This window comes from Parambassis ranga, chromosome 13 (assembly GCF_900634625.1).
Source record: "Parambassis ranga chromosome 13, fParRan2.1, whole genome shotgun sequence".
NCBI lineage: Eukaryota > Metazoa > Chordata > Actinopteri > Ambassidae > Parambassis > Parambassis ranga.
Window position 1 is genome coordinate 289,503 of NC_041033.1, and position 23,235 is coordinate 312,737.

The 23,235-nt window shown below is 43.9% G+C and overlaps 1 protein-coding gene across 1 annotated transcript in view; it reads right to left on the reverse strand.

Annotated features, from left to right (window-relative positions):
• fat3a (FAT atypical cadherin 3a) overlaps window positions 1–23,235 on the reverse strand; it is a 109,975-nt gene that overhangs the window by 65,712 nt on the left and 21,028 nt on the right. The gene's annotated exons all lie outside the window — the stretch shown is intronic.

Consider the following 23,235-nt stretch of genomic DNA (forward strand, 5'->3'; position numbering starts at 1 on the left):
CTGGTTGATTTATTAGTCGATACATTCTGGCGTGACCAAAATTCTGATTGGTCGACTTTTTGTAGCACATAGTTTTATCAGGAGGAATGTAGTAATGTAAGTAAAGTGCTAATGTGGGTGTTTCACAGGTAACAGTCTATCTTTGAACACCCCCCTTGTTTTCAATACTTTGGTTTAGCCCGACTCACTAGAGACAGATGGAGTGAAGCGTACCAGGCCAGAATTTAGTTTTGACCATCAGTAGTAATCATTAATTAATAAATTGTTTTATAACTGTAGGCGCACCCGCTCGCAACGGCGGCAGCATCTTTCATGTATACCCAGACCACGCTGGATGTTAAAGCCCGTCATCCAAAAGTCACTCCGTGAAGCTGAGCTCCTATGTTCAGTGTTGCTCTGTGCGTAGGACATGTGCAGAGTGAAATGATGATGTCTGTAAATATTATAACATGACAAAACAATTGACAAAATTGTATTCCTTAACAGGTTTTGTGATGATATCACTAGATGAGGGTGTATGTTTTGGAAATCCAGAGCTGTGATATTGCGCAGATGCACGTGATGCAAAACGCTGTGAGAGCCGACAGACTCTAGTGTATAATTAATTTCAGCTCAAAGTAATCAGGTCAAAACGATGTAATGATAATAAGCAAATAAAACTTATAATTACTTATAATTTGTTAACCTTTCCTGCTTCACCCTCCCTACCGTAGTCAGGAAGCACAGAGGAGCGATACAGCTCCAGGGACGAGCAGCTTTATTCTCTTATTCTTTGTGCTGTACATAAACTTCTTGTTAATAAATCACTTCTCACCAGCTAACAACTTTGTCTTTGTCTCCCACTCCTACACACATACACACACCGTCACAGTTACGTGCACACACGTACACACGCATGTCTCTTAATGAGAGATATGCTACTGTCCACCCAACCCCTTGTGGGAGAAGGACAGTCAATTGCAGAAAAATTAAAGATGGTTTAAGAAGGAACTAAATAATTGTATGGTCGGAAAGAAGAGTATAACATCACCAGCGCAAACACTGAGAGAAAATAACTGCAGAGGACAAAATGATGGGGTGCTACACCATGACCCTATTTTAACCGTTTTCCTTAAATGAAAACTACTGCCTAGTATTTCAAAACCATGTAATATCTCTAAAATCAAGCCAGATACGGTTTCAACACCACAACCCCAAGAATAGCCTCTCTTTCTCTCTGTCTGTCTGTCTCTCTGTTTTTTCATGTATTCTGAAGGAAGCAGCCACAAATATGTGTCAATTTGGACTACGGGAATAAAGGCTGGTCTTGGAAATCTTGTGGCCATAGAGTGCCACAGTGGTGTGCATTATGATAACTCTGCACTTTTCAGCCACATATTATACACAAACAATTATGATCACGCCTGACGAAGGACAAACGAAAACCTTCCAGAGCCCGAAGGATGCCATTGCATACATCAAGAAAAAACTGAGTCATGGAAGATGCCTATGGACTGGTTTGATTTTGGCTAAGTTGCAATACATAAATGTTTACATTGCAGAAAGGGGAGAATTATTATAGGCAGGATAATTAGAGGGCAGACTTTGTTTAACTGGGAATGATTTTATATAATACCCATTTCTATAGGACTTACTGCAGCCCTCCCTCATATTATTGTTTTTGTTATATTTAAGGTATACTCCCTTACCGATTCTGTTATCACACATTTGATGAACAAGGACGACCTCAAGCTCTGCAGAGGGTGATTTAATCAGATCTATCATTCAAATTTTAATAGTTAGAGTCGGGGGTGGCCATTCTTATACACAGGAATGTGCAATTTATAGAATCAACTACTATAAAAGATAAACATGGTCGGTACATCATTGTCATAGGAAATGTAATTTAATATGCCAGTAGTGTTGGCAAATGTATATGCATGCACCCAATTGGGACAATGTTAAATTCTTTAAGGATCTATTTATATTATTGCCTAATCTAGACACATAATTTAATCCTTGGAGGTAGGGGTGGGCGATATGGCAAAAATTTTATATCACGATTCTTTAATGATAAAATCACGATCTTGATTTTATCACGATTTGTTTTTACTTTGACACTAATTTGCATGTTTCTGTGTAAATGACGTCAGGTAGCCTACTCTGTCACCTCTCAAAAACTGTCAGTAGATTTTAAAGGCAAACAACAACTCATAACGTGCACTCAGTATTAGTTTTCAATAAACATGAAAATTTAAATAACAATTACAGAACAAAATAAAGTTTTATTTCAAATAGGTTAAAAAGACTAATGTAGTTCTGTAAAGTATTATTCAACAGTCATTTAAACAGACTGAAGTGTGCCTCCTAAGGTTAAACAATAAATACAGTATTGAGACTTAAGTAACTCCTAAAGTTCAATGTGATTTAGAACAAATGATCAAACTTTAATGGGAATCATGTCTAAGGACAAACGGAGCTGCTGCTGTCACCTCTGTCCACCGTTTACTAGAGTCCTCATATGGAGCCTCGTCATCAAATGCCTGCGTTACTGTTTTGGTGACGTCATTAGCTGTTGCCTCTGTCTGCATCTGATGTACACACGCGGCCCTCCCACTACACACACACACACTCACAGGTGTAGAAGAGCTGCTGACGGCACAACAGCAGCGAACCTGAATATAACGAGCTGGTAATGTTCAGAGAGGTGGGCGCGTACGCGCTCGTGGCATTATAATGCATTCGTATACACTGCGACACACATCGCGCGCACACACACAGGCTTAGAAGACGCGCCGCTGCTGCCGGCAGAAACGGCACCGAACATAAAGGTGGAGTACGTTTTTAGGGTCCAGTTCTCTTTTTCCGTTCTCTTTTCGTTTTCAGCCGTAGCTTCCTAACAGGGAGGCTGCCATTGGTTGGTCGTGTTCACGTTAAGCGCACTGAGAGTTGGACGAGTGAAAAAAAACTCATGCTTTTGCACGAACATAGAACTGCAATTAATAGAACGATAAAACGATCTCTCCGTTCTGGTAGATCGCCGATACGTTCAAATCCTTCATGATCATTTATCGTCAAAATCGCACAGCCCTACTTGGAGGAGACTTTAACTGTGTAGTGGATTCAGCTTTGGATCGCTCTAGCTCAGTATCAGGTTTATTGAGTAAATCAGCGCAGTGCATGAATTCTTTTTGCAAAACATGTGGTATATTTGATCCATGGAGATTTATGTACCCGACCTCCAGGCAATATTCTTTTTACTCCCCGCCGCATCAGTCATATACTAGAATTGACTACTTTTTATTAGATAAAAAATTGATCCCTACAGTAACTGACAGAATACTCTGGTATAGTAATATCTGAACAAAGGCCATATTGAAGCTACACTTTCCTGAAAATTTGGCATCACAGCGAATGTGGCGTCTAACTACCAGGCTATCAGTGGATGGTAATTTTATACATTTTGTAAATTCTCAAATAGACTTTGTCTTAGAGCTCAATGATACTCCCGGGATAAGTAGTGGCATCTTGTGGGAATCCCTAAAAGCTTATATTCGAGGACAAATAATTTCATATAATGCTGGGTAAAGGAAACGAACAATGAAACGTACCACAGAATAATAATAAAGGCAATAAAGGAAGTAGATATGGCACACTCCATGACTCCCTCTGAGGAGCTGCATAAAAAAACGGATTTCGCTCCAAACAGAATATGACGTTTTGAGGAGTCGACGTGAGGAGGCGCTCTATCTTAGGCTGAAACAGGATTTTTATGAACATGGTGAACACGCAGCTCCTGAGCCATCAGCTGAAACAGTTAGCAGTTACAGGTATGATAACAGAGATAGAGGATAATGAGGGAAGCAAAATTATAGATCAGAAGGGCATTAATAATCAATTTAAATCTTTTTATAGGGACCATTATACTTTAGAAATACATGACAGGGAGCGAGTTGAGACAGTTTTCAAAAATCTAGTAATGCCATCGTTGGAGGGGACAGATAGAGAGATGGAGAATGCGATTCAGAAGATGCAGTCAGGTAAAGCACCAGGCCCTGGTGGGTTCCCCAGTGAGTTTTAGAAAACATTTGCTCCCAAATTAGTACCCCTGCTCTGCAGAATATTTGAGAAGGTCTTTAATAAAAAAGTTTTGCCTCAAACAATGTCAGAGGCTATGATCTCTGTACTTCTTCAGAAAAACAAAGATCCACTTAAATGTGAATCATACCGCCCAGTGAGCTTATTTGGCTGTGATAAGATACTGACCTAAGTATTGGCTGTTAGGATCGAACCTATTTTAACTAAGATAATACATCCTGATCAGACAGGGTTTGTTGCTGGTAGACAACTCTCAGGTAACCTTCGTCGTCTATTCAACGTCATGTATAATGCTGAGGATAATGAGCCTGAACTTGTGATCTCCCTGGATGTCCACAAAGCCTTTGTTAGAATAGAGTATTTCTATCTGTTCACTGCCCTTGAGAAATTTGGATTTGTTTCTAAATTTTGTTCGTGGATTAAGATAATCTATGAGTGCCCCCAGGTTATGGTAAAGACAAACAATATATATGTGGGCAGCAGTGGCTCAGTGGTATAGCAGGGTTGTCCAATAACTCCTCCCTAGTCACTGTTGTGTGTCCTGGGGCAAGGCACTTTACCTGCATAGCCTCCAGTGTACTCACTGGTGTATGGTGCTCTTTGCTGGGCTGCCTTAAGCAATTTCCCCATTGTGGGACTAAAAGTTTTTTTAATGACTTAATAATATCTAAGGGTTTTCCCCTGTTTCGGGGAACGAGGCAAGGATGCTCTCTGTCACCCATGCTCTTTGATATCGCCATCGAGCCCCTTGCTATAACGCTGAGGAATGCTGCTGGATTGAGGGGGATACATAGAGGGGCACACAACCATAAGCTTTCTTTATATGCTGATGACCTCCTTTTCGTGTCAAATCCTGTCATGAGCATCCCGGTGACCCTTGATATTATTGATGTTTTTGGGAGAGTGTCTGGGTATAAATCAACCTGGAGAAAAGTGTTCTTTTCCCAATTAATAAGCAGGCGAGGAAATGTTCATTCCAGGCTTACCCTTTTACAATATGTAAATTCACCTATTTGGGGGTTAATGTAACAAGTAGGTATAAAGACCTATTTACTCATGACTCCAAAGAAACGTTAGATAAGGCAAAAGTGGATTTAGGAAGTTGGTTTTCTCTCCCTCTATCGTTGGCTGGGAGGATAAATTCTGTTAAAATGACTATAATGCCACAGTTCCTCTTTTTGTTTCAGACAATACCAATTTTTATTCCTAAATCATTCTTTAAAGAATTAAACAAATGTACATCCACCTTTATCTGGAATAAAACAGTGCCCCGGATAAGAAGGGAATTCCTGGAGAGACAGGAAGGGGAAGGAGGCTTGGCCTTACCAATTTTTTTGCATTATTGGGCTGCAAAAATACATGAACTGTTGTTATTGGATGGATATGGGTACATATGGAAATATATGCAATATATGCATCTCTGGTCTGTGCCCCTCTACCCTTAAGCAAACAACCCTGTTGTGCAACACTATCAAAATCTAGGTCCAATTTAGAACACATTTTAGAAATAGAGATGCTCTCCTATCTGCTCCTGTTTATGGCAATCACCTGTTTTCCCCAACCCTTGGAGTAGCATTTAGGGACTGGTTTAGAGCTGGGGTTGCATGTGTGAAAAATCTTTTTAAAGATAGGATATTCATGATCCCTCCACTCTAAGTCGCTCTTAGTTAATGATTTAATTATTGATCATCACACTGACATATTTTGTCTCACTGAGACTTGGTTACAGGATGAAGAATATGTTGCTTTAAATGAATCAACTCCATCTTGTTATATTAACTGTCATGTTCCTAGAGTTACAGGTCACGGAGGAGGAGTGGCAGTACCGCTCCAGTCTTCAGATGAATCCTAAACCTAAGTCTACTCATACTTCTTTTGAGAGTCTCACTCTCAGCCTATCTCACAGAAGCTGGAAGAAGTCAGAATTTGTTTTACTCGTCGTTGTGTATCGTCCACCTGCTGCTGCTTATTCAGAGTTCCTGCTGGAGTTTTCAGACTTCTTATCAAGTTTAGTGCTTAGCACAGATAAAGTCATTAAAGTGGGTGACTAACATTCATATGGACGTCGACTGCAACAGTCTGAAGACTGCCTTCAACTCACTCTTGGATTCAGTTGGGTTCTCTCAGTTAGTAAATGAACCCACACACTGTCACAGTCACACCCTCGAACTGGTTCTCACCTACGGCCTGGAAGCTGAGAACCTGCTAGTGTGGTCTCAAAATCCTGTTCTCTCAGATCACTCATTAATAACCTTTGACTTCTCTCTTTCAGACCTACCAGCACCTGAGGAAAAGGTCTACTACAGCAGATGTCTGTCTGAAGACGGCGTAAAGCAGTTTAGGACAGCAATCCTACCAGTACTCCCCACAGTCCCAAGTACTGATGGGGGTACCAACTTAAATATTAGTCCTGCAGAACTGGACTGCTTTGTCAACAACACTGCAGACACACTACACTCAGTCTTAAACAGGATTGCTCCACTGAAGAAGAAGAAAACTACAAATCAGAAGAGACTAGCTCCGTGGTACAACTCAAATATCCGATCACTGAAACGGACTACACGAAGGATGGAGAGGAAGTGGCAGTCCTCTAAATCAGATGACTCCCAGAGGGCCTGGAGAGACAGCTTGCTGATGTATAAGAAGGCCCTTCGCAAAGCTAGGACAGCCTACTATTCATCACTAATAGAAGAAAACAAGAACAACCCGCACTTTGTCTTCAACGCTGTAGCCAGCCTGACAAAAAGCCACAGCTCTGTGGAGCCTCGCATTCCTGCAGCTCTTAGTAGTGAAGACTTCATGAGCTTCTTCACCGATAAAATCACCACTATTAGAGGACAAATCAACCACAATCTCTCTGTGACCGCTGAGGATACACCGTCACTTCTGGAAACGGATCCTGATCTAACTCTGGACTGCTTCGTGCCCATCGGCCTCCCTGAGCTGACCACCAGCATCAGCAAGTCTACTACCTGTCTTGGATCCGATCCCATCACGGCTCCTCAAGGATGCTATTCCTCTGATCGCAGACTCTATATTAGGACAGATCAACCTGTCTCAGGATATGTACCGCAGGCTTTTAAAACTGCTGTGATCATTCCGATTAAAAAACCTTCACTGGACCCGGACGTCTTAGGAAACTACAGACCAATCTCCAACCTCACCTTCATTTCTAAAATACTTGAAAGAGCTGTTGTAAGTCAGCTAAATGACCACCTGCATAGGAACAGTCTGCTGATGCTTTCCAGTCTGGATTCAGAGCCCATCACAGCACAGAAACAGCACTGCTCAAAGTCACTAATGACCTCCTCGTGGCATCGGACCGTGGACTCGTCTCTGTACTCGTTCTACTGGATCTCAGTGCTGCCTTAGACACAGTAGATCATCGCATCCTGCTACACAGATTAGAACACGAGATCAGGATTACAGGAACAGCACTGCGCTGGTTTAAATGCTAACGATGTTTCTTCCACAGGTACAAGGGTTAATCACGGTGTTCCACAGGGTTCTGTGCTCGGACCGATCCTGTTCACCCTCTACATGCTCCCTCTAGGAAAAACATTCAGAAGCAAGGCATAAACTTTCATTGTTATGCTGATGATACCCAGCTGTATTTATCCATGAAGCCTGAAGAAACGGAGCCGCTAGTGAGACTACAGGTGTGTCTAAAGGACATAAGGGACTGGATGTCCTCCAACCTTTTACAATTAAAAACTCGGACAAGACTGAGGTCATTGCTTTTGGACCTAAACATCTCAGAACTACTTTATCAGATAATACTTTCTCTCTGGATGGAATCACTCTGGCCTCCAGTACGACTGTGAGGAACCTTGGAGTCATTTTTGATCAAGACATGTCGTTTGTCTCTCATATTAAGCAGGTCTCCAAGACCGCTTTCTTTCACCTGCGTAATATTACTAAGATCAGGAGCATCCTCTCTCAGAGTGATGCTGAAAAGCTCATCCATGCTTTTGTCACTTCAAGACTGGACTACTGCAACTCTTTATTGTCAGGATGTCCACATTACTCCATCAACAGTCTGCAGCTGATCCAGAATGTAGCAACTAGAGTTCTGACAGAAAGCAGCAAAAGGGATAATATCTCTCCTGTTCTAGCGTCTCTTCACTCTCCACGCTCAAAAATACACTTCAAGATCCTTCTTCTAACCTACAAGGCTCTTCATGGACTAGCTCCATTGTATCTGCAGGACCTGATTGTACCATATGTTTCTAATAGGACACTCAGATCTCTGAGTGCAGGTTTACTTGTAGTTCCTAGGATTTATAAAAGTAGAATGGGAGGACGAGCTTTCAGCTATCAGGCACCACTACTATGGAACCAGTTACTAATCTGGGTCCGAGAGGCAGACACTGCCTCCACCTTTAAGACTAGACTTAAAAATTTTCTGTTTAGTAAGGCGTACAGTTAGCCTTAGACCTAGTGTGTAGCACAGCTATGCTGCTCTAGGCCTACATTGTCGGGGGGCACAAACATGATCCACTGAGCAGCTTCCCTCTCACCCTCTGACCTCTCCTTTACTCTCCTTAGTCTGGCTCACACTGGTCTCAAGACCTGCATGCTGACCTGTAGTCCGGCCCGTGAAGTCTGTCTTGCCCTATGTTGTCGGGGGGCACAAACATGATCCTCTGAGCAGTTTCCCCCTCACCCTCTGACCTCTACTCTCCTTAGTCTGGCTCATACTGGGCAATATCGTCTCATACTCTGTGTTTACTGTCTTCCTCGTAGTTTTGTGCCTCGCGCTCGCTCTCTCTCTTTGCAGGTCCCAAGACCTGCATACTGACCTGCAGTCCGGTTGAATGTTGAATGTTTGCGGCTCAGCTGGAGGAGTATGGAATTTCCTCAAAGCTCAGTTATTTCAGATATTTCCAGGTGCGAGATTTTGTAAAAAAGACATTCTCCCCATCTCTTCTACTGGGTGGTTAGATGAGCTGCTGGACATAGATCCATCTCTTAAAGGGACAGTTTCTTTGCTATATGGGAATATCAGGAGGTTGGCTTCCCCATCTCTTGATTGTATAAAAAGGAAATGGGGGGAGGATTTTGCCTAAGGAAGTGCAATCTGTACTTATGGTTATCTAGGAACTGAATTAACAGCTCACATTCACCCAGGTGAGATCCATATATCACCAGCATCTGAGGGTCTGGCTTAATCATAAATGTTCAAGCCTGTGCTACTGTATGTGTGATGATTTTGTTGCAAAACACTGACTGCGACTCAGAATTACTTCAGTGGTAGGAAACACAGCAAAAGCTGATGGACAGTCTCAGAGTGTGTGTTGCATTTGCATGTTTGCATATAGGCGCACATGAAAGCCCTGCATCCCCTAACATGATAGGAAACTGAGTCAAATCCATTGGGCCAATGTTAGAACCTCTCAAACTACACTCAACAAAAATATAAACGCAACACTTTTGTTTTTGCTCCCATGTTTCATGAGATGGACTTGAAGATCTAAACTTCATTCCAGATACACAATATTACCATTCCTCTCAAACATTGTTCACAAATCTGTCTAAATGTGTGATAGTGAGCACTTCTGCTTTGCTGAGATAATCCATCCCACCTCACAGGTGTGCCACATCAAGATGCTGATCTGACATCATGATTAGTGCACAGGTGTACCTCAAACTGCCCACAATAAAAGGCCACCCTGAAATGTGCAGTTTTGTCTCACAGCAAAATGCCACAGATGCCACAAGCATTGAGGGAGTGTGCAATTGGCATGCTGACAGCAGGAATGTCAACCAGATCTGTTGCTCGTGCATTGAATGTTCATTTCTCCACCATAAGCCGTCTCCAAAGGCGTTTCAGAGAATATGGCAGTACATCCAACCGGCCTCACAACCGCAGACCACGAGTAACCACACCAGCCCAGGACCTCCACATCCAGCAGGTTCACCTCCGAGATCGTCTGAGACCAGCCACTCAGACAGCTGCTGAAACAATTGGTTTGCATAACCAAACAATTTCTGCACAAACTGTCAGAAACCGTCTCAGGGAAGCTCAACTGCATGCTCGTCGTCCTCATCGGGGTCTTAACCTGACTCCAGATCGTCGCCGTAACAGACTTGAGTGGGCAAATGCTCACATTCGATGGCGTCTAGCACGTTGGAGAGGTGTTCTCTTCACGGATGAATCTCGGTTTACATTGTTCAGGGCAGATGGCAGACAGCATGTGTGGCGTCATGTGGGTGAGCGCTTTGCTGATGTCAATGTTGTGGATCGAGTGGCCCATGGTGGTGGTGGGGTCATGGTATGGGCAGGCATCTGTTATGGACGAAGAACACAGGTGCATTTTATTGATGGCATTTTGAATGCACAGAGATACCGTGATGAGATCCTGAGGCCCATTGTTGTGCCATACATCCATGAACATCACCTCATGTTTCAGCAAGATAATGCACGGCCCCATGTTGCAAGGATCTGTACACAATTCTTGGAAGCTGAAAATGTCCCAGTTCTTGCATGGCCAGCATACTCACCGGACATGTCACCCATTGAACATGTTTAGGATGTGCTTGACCGGCGTATACGACAGCGTGCACCAGTTCCCACTAATATCCAGCAACTTCGCACAGCCATTGAAGAGGAGTGGACCAACATTCCACAGGCCACAATAGACAATCTGATAAACTCTATGCGAAGAAGATGTGTTGCACTGCATGAGGCAAATGGTGGTCACACCAGATACTGACTGGTTCTGAGTCCCCAGACCGCCAATAAAGCAGAAACAAAATGCACATTTCAGGGTGGCCTTTTATTGTGGGCAGTTTGAGGTACACCTGTGCACTAATCATGATGTCAGATCAGCATCTTGATGTGGCACACCTGTGAGGTGGGATGGATTATCTCAGCAAAGCAGAAGTGCTCACTATCACACATTTAGACAGATTTGTGAACAATGTTTGAGAGGAATGGTAATATTGTGTATCTGGAATGAAGTTTAGATCTTCAAGTCCATCTCATGAAACATGGGAGCAAAAACAAAAGTGTTGCGTTTATATTTTTGTTGAGTGTATAAGCATAAGAGGTCCAGCCTTATCCAGGCCATTCCTTGCCTCTGCTTCTGTCCCTATCTGGCCCATTAGTTCTGCTCTGAAAGTCATGATCCATTTAAGGGCTTACATGGCTTACGTGTGTGTGTGTGTGTGTGTGTGTATGTGGCAGTTGCTGCTCATTCTCTAGTTTTGGCCTTCCCATGTAACGCACCATATTCCACTAAGCATCCCTATGGGGCTCCAGTGAGTTAAGTGTTTGTCAGCATGTTTACTCAGAACAAAAGTATTCATTAAGATATCACAAATGTGGGCTGACAAGCAATTTCCCCATTGTGGGACTAATAAAGTTTTCTTAATTTAATTCAATGTTGAGATTCCAAAGTTCATGACTCCAAAAGTTGAAGAAATGTGAAGTTTGGAGCCAATATCCAAAAGTGATGTGACTAGTAACAAAACTAAGTGATAAACAATCAGTGTTTGTTTTCTAAAGTGATATAATTAGTGGCCAGCAGCTGGAATACTACATCTGATCTGAAGGACATGCAGCAACAAACAACAATGGCACACAAAGGCCTTCTTTCACCTCTGTAATATTGCTAATATCAGGAGTATTGTCCCTCAGAGTGTTTTCGGACTTTCTTCGTGGTCTTCATGGCTTTTGGAGCACTTTTATCATGCCGCGTCTCAGCCGTGGCGGAAACACGCCAGGGCTCCGTTGATTACACCAGGGATCAGCTGATGAATCTCCAGCACAGCGGGATGTATGGCCAGCGACACGAAATCCCCAAAGAGCTAAGAAGGAAACAATGTGGAAGCAGAGGGGGCAAAAGAAGACAGCTGAGGAAAAGAAGACACAAGCCCTATCTTCCTTCTATTGTCATGGGTAATGTTAGATCACTGGGTAATAAGATGGAAGAGTTTACATCTCTCACAAAGAGCGAGTGTGTGTTTCGTGAGGCATCTTTAATGTGCTTTACAGAGACGTGGCTGCACGAAAACATACCAGACTCTACCGTGAGTTTAGCCGGCTTTCAGTTGGTACGGGCGGACAGGAACTGCACCGAGAGCGGCAGGAAGAAAGGAGGGGGACTTGCACTCTACGTGAACAACCGGTGGTGCAGCCCTGGACACATTACGGTAAAGGAGCGTGTGCAGCCCGGACATTGAACTGCTAGCGGTAAGTCTACGTCCGTATTATTTGCCCAGAGAGTTCTCTCACGCCATTGTACTCGTTGTTTACATTGCTCCCTCGACTGAGGCGTCACGGGCTACTGACGTCATCAGCTCTGTGACCGCGAGGCTTCAGACCCAGCACACTAATGCCTTCATAGTGATCTCTGGCGATTTTAACCATGTTAATCTGAAATCAACTCTGCCCACTTTCAAGCAGTTTGTGGACTGTAAAACAAGAGAAAATACAACTCTAGATTTACTGTATGCTAATGTTAAAGAGGCATACAGCTCCATAGCTCTCCCTCCCTTGGGCAGATCAGACCATAACCTAGTCCACCTCAAACCCCAGTATATACCGGCAGTACAGCGGCAGCCGGTGACCACCAAAACTGTACGGAGGTGGACACCGGAAGCCCTGGTGACCCTGCAGGGATGTTTTGAGGTGACTGACTGGGATGTGTTCTGTGACACTCACGGTGAGGATGTAGACACACAGACTGTATCACAGAATATGTTCATTTTTGTACAGATTCTCTAATCCCCACCAGGTCAATCTGCTGCTTTCCAAACAATAAACCATGAGTGACAAAGGACATCAAGGGATCACTCAACAGAAAGAAGACAGCCTTCATGAGTGGAGACAGAGGAGATGAGAAGGGCCGAGGCAGAGGTGAAGGAGAAGATTGGAGAGGGCAAGGAGAGCTACAGGAGGAAGCTGGAGAGCCAACATGCCCGGAACAACTTGAGGGAGGTATGGAGTGGCATGCGAACCATCACCGGCCACAATAGGATCTCTGACCATGGTCTGCCAGACCATGCTGCAGATGTTTTACCACTCGGTGGTCTCCAGCATCATCTTCTACGCTGTAGTGTGCTGGGGCAGCAGGATAAAGACGGCCGACACCAACAGACTCAACAAGCTCATTAGGAAGGCTGGCTCGGTACTGGGAGTGGAGCTGGAGTCTGTGGTGGAGGTGACGGAGAGGAGGAACTCCTCACAACACGTCTCACCCCCTGCATGACACACTGCCCTACAGGAGCACATTCAGCGGTAGACTGAAGCTGGATCCATACTCCGCGAGACAAAGACATTTTCCCCCCCTGCAGACGTTACGCCCACAAAATGACGTCATTTTTTGTCTCTGACCGCCCGCTGATCCGCACTCCTGTGCACAGGGTCCGGGCCGAACTTTGTCTTTCAAGGCTGTGCGGCAACCATGCTGTGATTGGTCGGAATTTATTGTGGGCGTGATGAAAGTGGAGAAGCGCAAGAGCCTCTCCAGGTATATAGGTAGGTGTATAAACAGCACTGATTCAACAGATTTAGATAAGACCATACCGGTTTGCATGATGAGCAATAAAAGAAAGAAAGAAAGGCAAGTCAGGGTGATTTGTCACCAATAACTCCAGACAGCCATTCACACATACCAGATGGTGACTGTTATTACCATTCTATATACTCCTACATACCTGGGCATAATAGGCTCGTTAACAATGTCTGTATATCTTTGCTATTGTTACTTTTAATGTCGCATCTTCACAGCTCATCACCGGACAGTTTGAAGTATTGCAGGCACATTGGAACACAGTAGATGTGCAAATGTGGTCATAAAGGCTAGCACAAACACTGAATCTTTGCTATTGTTACTTTTAATGTCGCATTTTCATCTCACACGCACACACGCGTCTCGCGGAGTATGGTACCTCAGTGCGGAAAAGACCTTTTTTTTGTATCTCTTACCACCCGTGGAGTGCGTTCTCCGCTCTTTGTCTCGCGGAGTATGGAACAGCCTTCAGACTACCAAGGAGCAGCACAGAACGCCACAGGAGGTCCTTCCTGCCAGTGGCCATCAGACTGTATAACTCCTCCCCTTTCTGTAGGGAGAGGAGCTAGATAATCATGTCAGGCATCACTGTCATTCCCTCCACTGGTCTATATTTATGTTTACTTAGCACCTTATATCTCCATATTTGTATCCATGTATCATATATTGTGCTCATACTGCGTACTGTACTCCTATTATAGTGATTATAGTGATTATAGTGACACTTATACTCTGTACTTAACTGCATTTAATGTAACTTGATACCTCTGGCACAAGAATTTCCTTTGGGATTAATAAAGTTTTATCTTATCTTATCTTATCTTATCTTATCTTATCTTATCTTATCTTATCTTATCTTCACTGGCTTCCAGTAAAACCAAGAGAACCAATAGAATCTCTATTCTACTCCTTACTTACAAGGTTCTTATTGGGCTAGCTCCACTATATCTGCAGGACCCAATAGTCTCATATTCAGATATCAGATCCCAGAGTGCAGGGTTACTTGTAGTTCCTAGAACCATCCAAATGTGAGTGTGCTCACTGCATCAGATAAATAACGACATCATCCACACCCAGACACTGATAGGCAAACTGTAGGAGGTCCAGAGAAGATCTCACCTGCGGCCTCAGGTGGGCCAACACCGACACCAAGCATAGCATTGCATAGCTATGCTGTTGGAGTCTTAAAACCTGGTCTTATTAGAAGAGACTGCATTCATCCCACCTATGGTGGTGCAGCTCATATTTCTAGCAACATAGCTAAATTTATTAGACAAACAACCGCCTGACAACCCAGGATCGAGGCCAGGAGGCAGTCACTGTCCTACGCACCTCTCTGCTGCTGGAGGACTGCCGCCCTCCATTAAAAACCCATTAAATATAAATGTAAATACACACAGTAACATTAAGCTTTGTAAGCTCATGGAAATATCAAGCTCAAAAGTGAACATATGCTAATCAAAATAACCTTATAAAAAAAGCTGCATATTAGCATATCAGTCTGTTCAGACTCTGATCCATGTCAGTACTGTAAGATTTTGTCCACATTACATGAAGGCGTTTTCTGCCTTTGTGTCATGACTGCGTGGTTGGGTAATGTATTGCGTCACTTCCTGTTTCGACACTGTCCTGATTGTTTGTTCACTTGGTGTGCACTGTTGGTGCTTTCTGCAGACTTTCTGCATTAGACATAATTGTGTTTGCTTTTATTGTGGTAATACACGAGCACCTTAGTGTTAGAGTTAAGTGCACCAGTCTCTGGGGTCCCTTCTCGTTTACCACTGTAGCGAAGCTTACCGTGACTTAGCGATTAGCATTAGCAATTAGCGTGGCTTCTTCCACTCGCTCTCGCTCTGCATCTCCCTCTCCTGCCCACTGCACGGTGTGTGACATGTTTAGCTATTCCTCTGCCTCCTTTAGTGAGCGTGAGGTGTGCACAAAGTGTAGCTTATTCACAGTCTTGGAGGCGAGGCTAAGCGAGTTAGAGGGTCGGCTCCGCACGTTAGATAATAGACCTGTAGCCGCAGCAGCTAGCCAGCAACAGTTAGCCTGTGCGGACCGGCCTGCCTTAGCTGATGTTAGCCGCCCCCCGGCAGCCCCCGAGCAGCCGGAAAGTCAGAGAGGTTGGGTGGCGGTTCGAAGGAAGCATAGCCCGAAACAAAGGCCCGTGGTTCACCACCAGCCGCTTGATATCGAACCATTTTTCCCCACTCAGCAACACACCCGCTGAGAAGCCGACCCTGGTTATTGGCGACTCTGTTTTGCGGCATGTAAAGCCGACACCAGCGGCTATAGTTAAGTGCATCCCGGGGGCCAGAGCGGGCGACATAGAGGGTAGCCTGAAGCTGCTGGCGATAGATAAGCATAAATACAGTAGGATTATAATTCACATCCGTAGCGTTCTCTGGTCCCCTCCCGAATCTGACCAGTGATGACATGTTTAGCCGCATGTCCTCGCTCCGTCGCTGGCTGTCATGGTGGTGTCCAGAAAACAACGTGGCCTTTATAGATAACTGGGAAACTTTCTGGGGGAAACCTGGCCTTATTAGGAGAGACGGCATCCATCCCACCCAGGGTGGTGCAGCTCTGATTTCTAGCAACATAGCCAAGTTTATTAGACCAACCTGACAACCCAGGGTGGAGGCCAGGAGGCAGAGTCGCTGTCCTACACACACACTACACACACAGAACACTCAGGTGTGGATTGTTTAACATACGATCCCTCCACTCTAAGTCGCTCTTAGTTAATGATTTAATTATTGATCATCACACTGACATATTTTGTCTCACAGACTTGGTTACAGGATGAAGAATATGTTGCTTTAAATGAATCAACTCCATCTTGTTATATTAACTGTCATGTTCCTAGAGTTACAGGTCGCGGAGGAGGAGTGGCAGCAATCTACCGCTCAGGTCTTCAGATGAATCCTAAACCTAAGTCTACTCATACTTCTTTTGAGAGTCTCACTCTCAGCCTGTCTCACGGAAGCTGGAAGAAGTCAGAATTTGTTTTACTCGTAGTGTATCGTCCACCTGCTGCTGCTTATTCAGAGTTCCTGCTGGAGTTTTCAGACTTCTTATCAAGTTTAGTGCTCAGCACAGATAAAGTCATTATAGTGGGTGACTTTAACATTCATATGGACGTCGACTCCAACGTCTGAGGACTGCCTTCAACTCACTCTTGGATTCAGTTGGGTTCTCTCAGTTAGTAAATGAACCCACACACTGTCACAGTCACACCCTCGAACTGGTTCTCACCTACGGCCTGGAAGCTGAGAACCTGCTAGTGTGGTCTCAAAATCCTGTTCTTTCAGATCACTCAATAACCTTTGACTTCTCTCTTTCAGACCTACCAGCACCTGAGGAAAAGGTCTACTACAGCAGATGTCTGTCTGGAGACGGCATAAAGCAGTTTAGGACAGCAATCCTACCAGTACTCCCCACAGTCCCAAGTACTGATGGGGGTACCAACTTAAATATTAGTCCTGCAGAACTGGACTGCTTTGTCAACAACACTGCAGACACACTACACTCACAGGATTGCTCCACTGAAGAAGAAGAAAGGCAGAAGAGGCTAGCTCCATGGTACAACTCAAATATCCGCTCACTGAAACGGACTACACGAAGGATGGAGAGGAAGTGCCAGTCTTCTAAATCAGATGACTCCCAGAGGGCCTGGAGAGACAGCTTGCTGACGTATAAGAAGGCCCCTTTGCAAAGCTAGGACAGCCTACTATTCATCACTAATAGAAGACCACAATCTCTCTGTGACCGCTGAGGATACACCGCCACTTCTGGAAACGGATCCTGATCTAACTCTGGACTGCTTCGTGCCCACCGGCCTCCCTGAGCTGACCACCAGCATCAGCAAGTCTAAACCTACTACCTGTCTTTTGGATCCGATCCCATTACGGCTCCTCAAGGATGCTATTCCTCTGATCGGAGACTCTATATTAGGACAGATCAACCTGTCTCTGGAAACAGGATATGTACCGCAAGCTAAAACTGCTGTGATCATTCCGATACTATATTCTGATAAAAAACCTTCACTGGACCCGGACGTCTTAGGAAACTACAAACCAATCTCCTACCTCACCTTTATCTCCAAAATACTCGAAAGAGCTGTTGTAAGTCAGCTAAATGACCACCTGCATAGGAACAGTCTGCTCGATGCTTTCCAGTCTGGATTCAGAGCCCATCACAGCACAGAAACAGCACTGCTCAAAGTCACTAATGACCTCCTCGTGGCATCGGACCTTGGACTCGTCTCTGTACTCGTTCTACTGTATCTCAGTGCTGCCTTCGACACAGTAGATCATCGCATCCTGCTACACAGATTAGAACACGAGATCAGGATTACAGGAACAGCACTGCGCTGGTTTAAATCATATTTATCTGACAGATTTCACTTTGTTCATGCTAACGATGTTTCTTCCACAGGTACAAGGGTTAATCACGGTGTTCCACAGGGTTCTGTGCTCGGACCGATCCTGTTCACCCTCTACATGCTCCCTCTAGGAAAAATCATTCAGAAGCAAGGCATAAACTTTCATTGTTATGCTGATGATACCCAGCTGTATTTATCCATGAAGCCTGAAGAAACGGAGCCGCTAGTGAGACTACAGGTGTGTCTAAAGGACATAAGGGACTGGATGTCCTCCAACTTTTTACAATTAAAAACTCGGACAAGACTGAGGTCATTGCTTTTGGACTTAAACATCTCAGAACTACTTTATCAGATAATACTTTCTCTCTGGATGGAATCACTCTGGCCTCCAGTACGACTGTGAGGAACCTTGGAGTCATCTTTGACCAAGACTCTCCTTTACTCTCCTTAGTCTGGATCATACTGGGTAATATCGTCTCATAATCTGTGTTTACTGTCTTCCTCGTAGTTTTGTGCCTCGCTCTCACTCTCTCTCTTTGCAGGTCTCAAGACCTGCATACTGACCTGCAGTCCGGCCCCTGATCTCTCCTGTGCTCATCGACTTCACTAGCCCCTGCTGCTCATCTTTGCTTTGATTACTATCAAATTACTATTACTTATGGACTGACGATATATATAGATATCCATTACAATATAATCACTGTTTCATCTTGCTGCATGTTTGCTCTGTACTGTATCATGTTTGTATCATGTTTGCTCCTCTCTCTCTCTCTCTCTCTCCTTCATCCTCTCTGTCAAAGAGAGACTTTTTTGTCGAACACTGAATATTGTGTTATAGATGTGTTTAAAGTCAGTCAATACTGTACATGTAAATACATATAAATGGGAACTGCCCTGAGAGGGAGAAAAAGAAGTTTACCACAGTCTTTCCAAGACTAATTACACAAACAGGCAGGCAGGCAGCTGTTACCATGGTGACAGACTGACACACAAAGGCATGCAGAGGAGCCATATTCTGTGTATTTATCAGACTTTAAATAGCTCTCATTCTGATCATCATTCAGCTGTGTATTACTTTTCCACATTAAAATCATACAGCCTGTCCTTATAAGCTTAAGATATGATTCCAGCCTCACACCTTTCTTATGGTGACTAACACCTTAAGAAGAGAAAAGGGCTGCAGTTAGGGGAAGCTGGGTATTCAAAACACATGTATGTGTTGCCACACATGCATGCTTTCATATGGTATATTTCCAGTCTATTCTTAAAGGTCAATGACTTCATATCATTCTTTTCTTAAGCAGTTACTGTTTCATATATCTTCCTAATATTCAAGTATTCAAAGTAAAAGAGATTCATCTTTTTAGACTCTTAACAATGTTTCAACAAATTAAATTCAGATTGCAGATTCTCCAGCAATTCAGAGCAATCCTTCACATCAGCGTTCAAAGCAGCTGCAGCAATCAAAAATCGCGACTTGACACTGTTGCCATTGCTGGGCGTGGCCGCATGGCTCTGCAGCGCCCCCTAAAGTGTGAAAATATTTACCTATTTAACTGCTACAGACTTGACACTCGCTACACTGATGTATCGCCTCGTGACAAGAAAAAAAAAGCCTCTTGGATGAAAATACGATGTACAGGAAGTCTGCCATTTTGAAAACACCACGCCATCTTCCATTTTACACTCCCTGCACTTTTGCGAACTTCTAGGGGAACTTGCCCATAAAGGGTTAGGGACCAAAAGTTATCAAAAACACAGCACGTCGTCATACGGTCTGGCTGTGGCACCGCCATGAAGTTGACCCTTCGCCAACACACAGGAAATTGATGCAGTTGTGGCTGTATCTCCCACATGCTTCATCCATGGTGAGCCTGTCATTCTGAACAGATTGATATGCTAAAGAGCTGATACACTCATAGCGCCACTTACTAGCGGTATGAATTGTGTTCAGGCTGATTTCCATGTTCCACACCTCATATTTGAACAAACTCCCCTTAAGGAAATACTCTGATAGACCATAGATTTTGTCACATGGTTCTGAAGACATAGATCAGTAAAAGTTATCAAAAACGCAGCTCAATATTACACCGCAGCACTTCGTCACACGGTCTGGCTATGGGGCCGCCACAAAGTTGACCCTTCGCCAACGCACTGGCAATAGATTTTTTTGGGGCTGTATCTCCCACATACTTTATCCTATGTAGATGAAACTTTACAGTCATGCTGAACATCTGACTCTGCACACATTGATATGCTCATAAGCTACAGTCACTGCGCCACCTACTGGCTGGAGGACCTGTCTTTTGTATATGTGTGTTTTGGTTTACTCTTCTGGCCTGCAGACCACAGCTCTTGCCAGTAGCGGGGGAGAGAGGACGTGGGATGGTAGGGGAGGTGGCTGCTGCTGAAAATGTCACCGTGACAGTGCCATGCAAAATGGCTCTACAGCGCCCCCTAGAAATTGAAAATATTCAGCGTAACAGCTACGGCCATGATCATTTGTACGCAGATGTATCACCTCACTACAGGAAACAAGCCATCTTGGAAAAACTTCCAAACCAAAAACCAAACTTGGTGGAAAAATTCATTTGGATCATTGAATTCATTCAGGATCATGAAAATGGAGAAGAGAGAGCGAGAGCGAGGCACAAAACTACGAGGAAGACAGTAAACACAGATTATGAGACGATATTACCAGTATGAGCCAGACTAAGGAGAGTAGAGGAGAGGTCAGAGGGTGAGAGGGAAACTGCTCAGAGGATCATGTTTATGCCCTCCGACAACGTAGGGCAAGAGAGACTTCACGGGCCGGACTGCAGGTCAGCATGTAGGTCTTGAGACCAGTGTGAGCCAGACTAAGGAGAGTAAAGGAGAGGTCAGAGGAGAGAGAACAGGAGAGACGCACAACAAGTCTCTTGGACCGCCCCTCCAAACCCAACAGGAAGTCAACCATTTTGCGGCCATTTTTGGCGATTTCTGACCTTCCTACACAATTTTTCACTCCTTGCATACATCATCCAATTAAGCTGAAATTCACTGTGTCCACTCAGGACACCATAGGGAATAGACGCATTCCAAAACTCTTTCAAAAGTCTTACGGTGTGCCCGGAAAATGTTTGGCAATTTCACAGACAACAGGAAGTCGCTATAACTTCTGTGTTTACTGTCACATGTATGATCAGAGTCTGACCCTGAACACATCTATACACCAATATTGACATAGCGCCACCTACTGGCTACACAAAATGTTGTGTTTTCATAGGTTTTCTGCCTGCCCCCCTGGCCTGTTTTGAGTAGGATCATGAAACTTGGCACACATGTATCACCACAAGATGCACAAAAAGTCACTCAGGACACCATATATGCTAATAGGATGATACGGTCATAGTGCCACCTACTGGTAGCAGAAAAGTTCTGTTGTAAACATGTGTTTGTTGTACATCTCTGGAAATGAGAGGAGAGGAGAGCATAGGAGAGGGGACAGTGATGGCTCTGCGGTTCGCAAGGTGTGCGAGGGCCTGCAATGCTGCTTGCAGCTTTATTTAACATGTATTTTTTTATTGATTCAACAATAAAAATATAATAATAAAGCCAAAAATTTAGAAAAATTAAGCCTCCCATGATTCAGTAGCAAAAAGGTCTTGTAATTGCTTTCTGTATGTCTTAGAGTCTCTCCAAAATAGTCTCATACCATTATCTGAAATAGTCACACCATTTCCCTAAGTGCATATGACACACATCATTGTAGTCACTGTGACCAATCTTTTGCACACTCACTCATGTTTCAACATGATTAAAACCAATAAGCGTCTGTTACTGCCACAGTGCATAGAGTGTAATCCTTTTTAGTCAAGCTTGTGCTGGCTCTTCAGGGGGCCCCATCAGGTGGAAATGTTGCTTGTGCTATGTCTATGGTGATCCTGTGTGAATGTTTGCAACCAAACCTAGCACTGGCCTGACATTCCTCCACTGATCTGTTCTGTAGTGCAGTCACACCAGTTGCTATACACCAACACCACTGTGTGTTTTGCCTTTCACTTTAGGGTGGTCACATCGCAATAGCCCAGGCTTCAGCTCAGGCTTAGGTCTAAAATTTTAGTGGTGTCTCAAAATCTGTTACAATGACAGGCAAATAGATAAATGGTCTTTTTTTGGCTAAAAGATATGTCTTTGTTATGTAATGCTGCCACACATACTAGCACACACTTCCTGAGGACACACCTGTGTGTGCCTCTGTGCAAGTGTGGGAAGGAGTACAAACTGGCAGTTATTGTACCTATGTCTCCATCAGCTGTTCAGCTTGTCAGTTAGCCTTTTGTTTGTTCTTTCTTTCTTTTCTTCAGTCACTTGCTATAAATGGAGGCCTAGTGGTTGGGCCAGGAAAGGATGGATGGATGGGGGGGTTACTGGGGTAGTCATGGCACCAGATGCCAAGGCCTCTTCTGTCCAACGTCCACATACTAGCCCTCTTGCAAACTGCATTAACAGTCAGTAACAGACACAGGCTGAGAGAATTTTCCCAGTTTATGGTTTGGCAATTACATCATCAGTGAAATTGAAAATTAGAAAAAAACAAGTGTATTGAAATTTTGACCACAGTTTTATACTGGGTGGTCCAGTTAGGTAGCATGAAAGTAGAGCTTTCTAGCCAGGCTAGGCTGCAAAATAATCTTATATAAACTTGCTGTTTGTTGCTGATCACCTTGGCTGTATCATCATAGTGAGAGGCAATAGCAAAAATCTAAAATACCACCACAATATAACAACTATAGTAACTACCCATCAAAATGACTCCAACCTCGGTATTGCACTTACTTAGGCCTCTTTAAGTAGCAGATCTATTATGTAGGGAAATTGTTTATGGAGACATGTATTCAAAGCACATCTCGCTACACATTTCACTGAACCTATGGGTAGTTTACAAGGACAACTGTTTGTGTTTTTGAGTGCTGACAAGACTAGACTAATATGCACTGCTTATGTAACTTTGCTGTTGCAACCCTGCATGCTATGTTGTCTGTTCTAATGCTGCTAGTGGAAAAATGAATTCCTACCTTTCAGTGTGACAGAAAATATTCACTCAATTTAACTGGGAATTTAAAACAATCTATTTCTACAAACACTACTGGCCATCGCCGGCTAAATCGCAGGCCTCCTGTCTATACAGGAGCACATAACAGCCACATTATTACCAGGTACTTATATATTTTGTAGAAAAAAACAGTGAACCGTTTTGTTCTGTAAACACCA